This window comes from Athene cunicularia (genome assembly GCF_003259725.1).
Source record: "Athene cunicularia isolate RWA chromosome 4 unlocalized genomic scaffold, athCun1 chr4_part1, whole genome shotgun sequence".
Classification (NCBI taxonomy): Eukaryota; Metazoa; Chordata; class Aves; order Strigiformes; family Strigidae; genus Athene; species Athene cunicularia.
In genome coordinates, this window is record NW_020799098.1 from 5774074 (window position 1) to 5779578 (window position 5505).

Consider the following 5505-nt stretch of genomic DNA (forward strand, 5'->3'; position numbering starts at 1 on the left):
CCCGCCGCCGGGACGACACCGGGGGGGCGGCGAGCGGGGCGGGTTATTTCTACCGGTGCCCCGCGGTAGGGATAGCCTCAGAGGCCCTGGGTGGCGCTGGGCTTTTTAGGCTTTTCAGTTAGGTGGTCTGCGGGGCAGGCGGTGGGGAGATTGGCGTGGGGAGAGTGGGTGTTGCGGCTCAGGCATGGAGGTGGGCAGCTAAGAGCGGGGGCCTGAGGGAGGCCGCTGTTGCCATGGCGACGTGGAGGCCTGTGGTGGGGTGCCCGGGGAGGCGGCGGGCCCGGGCCGGGTTTGGTAGCTCCCCGCGCTGTCCTGGCTCCGCAGGGCCAGCTCCTTTCTTCTCGCTCTTAGGGCCGGGCTGCGCGACCCTTTGGGCCGGCGCCTGGCTGCCAGGCGGCAGGCCGAAGCCTGCGCTAGGGCTGGTGGGGGTGGGTGTAGTGTCAGCGCTGAGATAAAACCCTGGGGCAGCGGGAAAGTGCGGCTGGGGGGCTCGGTGCAGTAGTGTGGCACCAGGGGCAGAAGGAGGTTTGTAGAGGAGTTTTTAATACAACAAGGACATGGCCAAGTCTGGGACTTATACAATGCAGGCTTTGAGACGCTCAAGGCCGACCTGGCCTAGCACTCAGACTTCGGCATGTAGACCCTGAAGCCGTCACGAAGGCTTCTTATCAACAGGATAAAGAACAGGATCCAACTAGAAGAATTACAGACTCTGCGATACCAAGAATGCCAAGAAACTGCTTAGCAAGGCTTACGACATGGAACATGATCAGTACACTTTCTCCAATCGCAAAGCAGCTTGAGCGCGTGGACAGCAGCAATTAGCCAATCATAGTAAAGGTTAACCTCATGCATTACTAACTACAGTATAAATATATGCTGTAAGCAATAAAGGGTGAGCATTCACCATAACTCTGTGAGTATTGTGTGTTAGACTCTGGTCTCCCCGTGCTACCTCAGAGGTTCGCTTCCAGTCAGGCTGTGGGGAACTCATCTCGCAGCTGCCCCAAACATTTCATAAGTTATATACTGAAGAGAGCCTTTAAACAGAGTCAGGGCTGCATTAAGAACCTCGGCGTGCCGGATACAGAATTCTTAGCCTGTCATTAGGTTGTTAGCTTGGTTAGTAAACTTCCTCTTAACTTTTATGTTGACTTACAGGCGGAAGTCATGCACCTGACCGGCAAGCGTCTTGTAAAAATGTGCTCAAATGTCTCATCTCAAATGCCACTTGCATAACACACTCCAGCTTTGGTATTTGGAAACGGCAGCACAAGCCAGATACAACTCATGTGTTTTCTGTAACACAACAGAACCAAAGCTCATAGTAAACTTGGACAAAGTTGACTGCAAAACCAGCATTTGGTCACAGTGTGGGACATTTGCTTCATCTGTGCCCATGCTGCTGGAATGGGACAAGAAAATCAAGAAATCTGTGCTCTCCTAACGCCCGACTTGTTATTCCATCAGATTTAGGCCCAAACTGCTGGTTTTGTTTGTATTCTTTAACTTTGTGTAATCATAGATGATGGTTAAAGGCATGCACTTCTCGTTTCTTAGGTCATTAGTGCAGTGACAACGCAGAGTAATTTTAGCAAAATTAGCACAGCAATTTGCTAAGTTCTCTACAGCTATGGGCTCCTTGGTCCTCTCAGCACGTTCAATCAAGTTTGGGGTGTTTTTTCTGGTCTGTCTTCTCCTGGGTCTTTCAGAGCCTGTCTTCTCCTGGGTCCAACAAATAATTTTTCACTGTTACAAAAAAATAAAATACCAACTGCCTAGGAAAAAAAGTGTCTTTATAAGCTAAGCTTTAATTAATGTATTCTGCTCATGTAAATTCTTCTGGCCTTGATTGATGCACAGTTCTGTGCTGTTGACCACTGCCTGTTTGTAGGCAAGGAAAATTACCACAAGAGAGGAAGGGGTGACCATCAGATAAAATAGTAGACTGCATGAAGCCCTGAGCACCAGAGCTCTGGTGTTGCAGCTGACCCTGTGCTGAGCAGGAGGTCGGACATCATAACCTCCTGAGGTCAGACTTCGTAACCTCCTGAGGTCTTCTCCAACCTGAATTACTCTTTGAATCATCTCACCCAAATAGCCAGTCTGAAGTGTCAAATTGGCTATTGTATTACATACTAACACCTGTATATTAAATCTACTTCCCTTTGGCCACTTGTAGATAGTAGAAAGCATCTTCTGATTTAAAATTCCTCTACATACAACAAATTAGTGTCTGGGCTGCTGCTGTCTTGCTTTGAGACCCTCATGCAGGATTGTTGGTTTATTTAATATTGGATTATGACAAGTCATAGTTTCATATCCCACATAAAAAATGAGTTGAGATGCACCTATGTTGTTTAAGAAGTACATCGATAGACTCTTAGGTGAGTGAACGCCTAACAATTGTCTTTACAGAGTTGGCTGGCTCTTAGGAAAACTGTGTTTCAGGTAGTTTAAATATTAGTTCGTTGAAATTTATCTTGATATATGGCAACATTTAAACTGTCCAAAAAAAGGTATGACACTATTTTAACATGGCAAGGAATTGAATTAAGGTTTTCAATCCCCAGTTTTACTGACTCCAAAATGAAAATACTTTTCTTAATGTTCCCCATAGGAGTCTGGAAAGTGGATTATTGTCTGTATTCCCAGGCTGTGCAGTCAGTAACTGCTTGGAGGAGAGGATGGGGGAGGAGAGGGAATCCTTCCCATTTATCAGCGGGCAGCAGAGAGTTGAGATTTGGCTGTCTGACAAGAAAAGATGGCTGTCCCAGTTCTCAGGATTTGGTCTCATTTGCTCATAAATCATAGTAAAATATTTTTGCTGCCAAAATTGTTTAAAAGCAGTTCCCTGCTTCGGGTTTTTGTTTAAAGGTGGAATTTATATTCGTCATTCACATTTGTAATATTTGCTCTATGAGCACAGGACTGACTGACTGATGACTGTTTAATGTTGTTAATTATGTAGAGTTAACTCTGGGGTCTTTAAAAATGTCAGCATGTTTCATCTTTGTCTTCTGCCCAAATGAATTTTAATTCACTGTTAAGATATTTAGATTTTCCAGATAATTAAAACTCCCTGAAAAATTGTTTGCAGGTGACATGTCAAAAACATTCTGAGTTGCAACTGGAAACCAACAAACGACAGCTGTGTCTAGAAAATATATTTTCTGGTAGGGTCAACTTAGTAAATCAGGGATGTAAAGTTAGGGAGGGAGTAGAGGACCAGAGAGCATGGGAGAGGAACCAAATCGGTTTAGGTTTTCTCTGCCAGGCCTTTGGTCAGCTGTAGTTCTTGATCATAACCATCCCTGCTCTTCATTTGCAGCTCTGCCCCTGTCCCATCTCGTTGCTTCTGTGTTGGTAGCTGCTTTGCTTTTGGTTGTTCTGGGGGGTTCCAAGTAGTGGTTTGAAACATCATTTTTACTTTCTTGAAACGACTCCAGGGTTTTGAGTTTTGGCAGATGATTGGCTTCGTCTCTGCAGGGGACTCGTCATCAGTTACCACTGGGGAATGTTAAAAATTGATTTAACTCAGCCCATGAGCATTAGGAAATGACATATTGGTGACAGCCTCCCCAGCAGTTGGTGTTGCAAATAGTTTAGCTGTGAGCATAGACTCGTAATTGTTGCTAGGTTCTTTCCTGCCGGAGGAAGCAAGGGCATCCCCGAATGAGTTACAGGGGAGAAAGATGGGGATCAGGTGGAGGGGGGTATGCGGTGCTCATTAAAAACATACAAAAAGAAACCCCAACAATATGTTTTCTAACTAAAGTTAAATAGACAAGGTTCCTCTTCAAACACCTAACTCCTGTCTTCCTCCCACCCATCACTTCACATACGCTCGAGCTGCTCACTTGAAACAAAAGGTAGAGAAATCAGGCAACTTCTTGTATGTGTGACAGTAGAAATGGGCTTTCACAAAGCTTTTGGAAAAGAACTGTGTTGCTGGGGTGTGTTTTCAGGGCTCGGGAAGAGCCTGCCTCTAGCCCTCAGGACAGGTGGTGGTAATTGTGCATTTCATTGACAGTCCCTTGGCTCTGCCAGCTGCAATAATAAAGCTACTCTCTTGCTTTTTGCCAAGGGGAAAGGATTCATGTTATTGATGCTTTGCCACTCTCTCGTTAGGGAGATGAGCTCTGGTTCTGCTGACAGAGAAGTTTATCAAACGGTAGCGGCTCTGAAGGAGAGAGCAGTACTTCGACCTGGCCTCCTGTGCCTGGACCTTGCACCCGAGGCTTGCTGCAAACCCAGCTGAGCTGCTGAAATCCCTTCGTGTCTCATCAAGCAGAGGTAGGATTGGCAGTCCACCTCTAATCTTTTCCACATAGAAATTTTGAAGAATAAAGTTTTGGATGACTCCCAGTGTGAGGCACGACATTTACCATCTTGTAAGCACTTAGTTTGTGAGCAGCTAATTTTGTAATCCCTCCACTCTTCCCCTTTCAAGAAAAAAAAGGAGCCCATTGCTGAATAAAACTGTGTCGTGATTTTTCTTCTGGAAGAGGCCGTGGTGACTGTGTGACAAAATGAGCTGAACCTGTGGGTTTGTTTTTTTTTTTTTTCTTTTTAAATCTTATAAACACACTGGGAACCCTGTAAATGTGTTTTAAAGGCTCTGAGGAGTACGGCCATTTCAGTGCTTTCTACAGGTCAATATTAATATGTTTTTGTAAATTCGATAGTAGAGAATTACTTCAGCGTGTACACTCTGGGGGGTTGTCAATGTTTTTAAAATGAAGCTGTGCTATTTTTGTGCTCATCTGTATGAGTTGGCAATTTTCATGCAAATTATGGATTCTTAAAATATCTAAACACACAAAGGAAATGTTGCATTTCTGTCAGCAGAGAGCCTTCGTCTCAAAGATGAAGCTTGATTTTAGCGTGTTTTTTTTGTAGCAGACTAAACTGTATCTTTGCAGCCTAACACTTCTGGTATAGCCTTGGATGATTATTTGTGGATCCACTTAATAGAGGATCCACGCTGCACTCCACATGTTTCCCGTGTGAAGAACAGACCCGATTTAACCCTTTCTCAGAAGTCGCGGTGCTGCTCACCGGCTGCCTTTGGCACGACCAGCTTCAGGTGCTTGAGTGCCAACGCAAAACTGCAGAATCCCACTTTCAACCCGGTGCGGATGGATTTCACTTTATTTATTGTTGCTTTAGCGGCAGCGAAGGGCTGGGAGAGGGGCTGGCGTGCAGAAATGAAGGATCACACCTACACCCAACAGCCTCCAGCTGCCCGAATGCCAATAAACTGTGTCCCTTGAGCTGTTTTAAAACTGTCCAAACACAGCGACTCAATTCCGGCGGTGTAAACATTTTTCTTCTCGTGAAAAACGTCGGTCGGGGGGTTTGGATTGCGCCGATAATTGCTATCTGAGGTATTTATATTTAATTTTTGCAGCAAGCGTATCGGCAGGCTCGATGCGGGCGGCAGGGACGCTGATGCCATCCAGGCCCGGCGACCCGGGGTCGGGCCGAGGTGCTGAATCACCG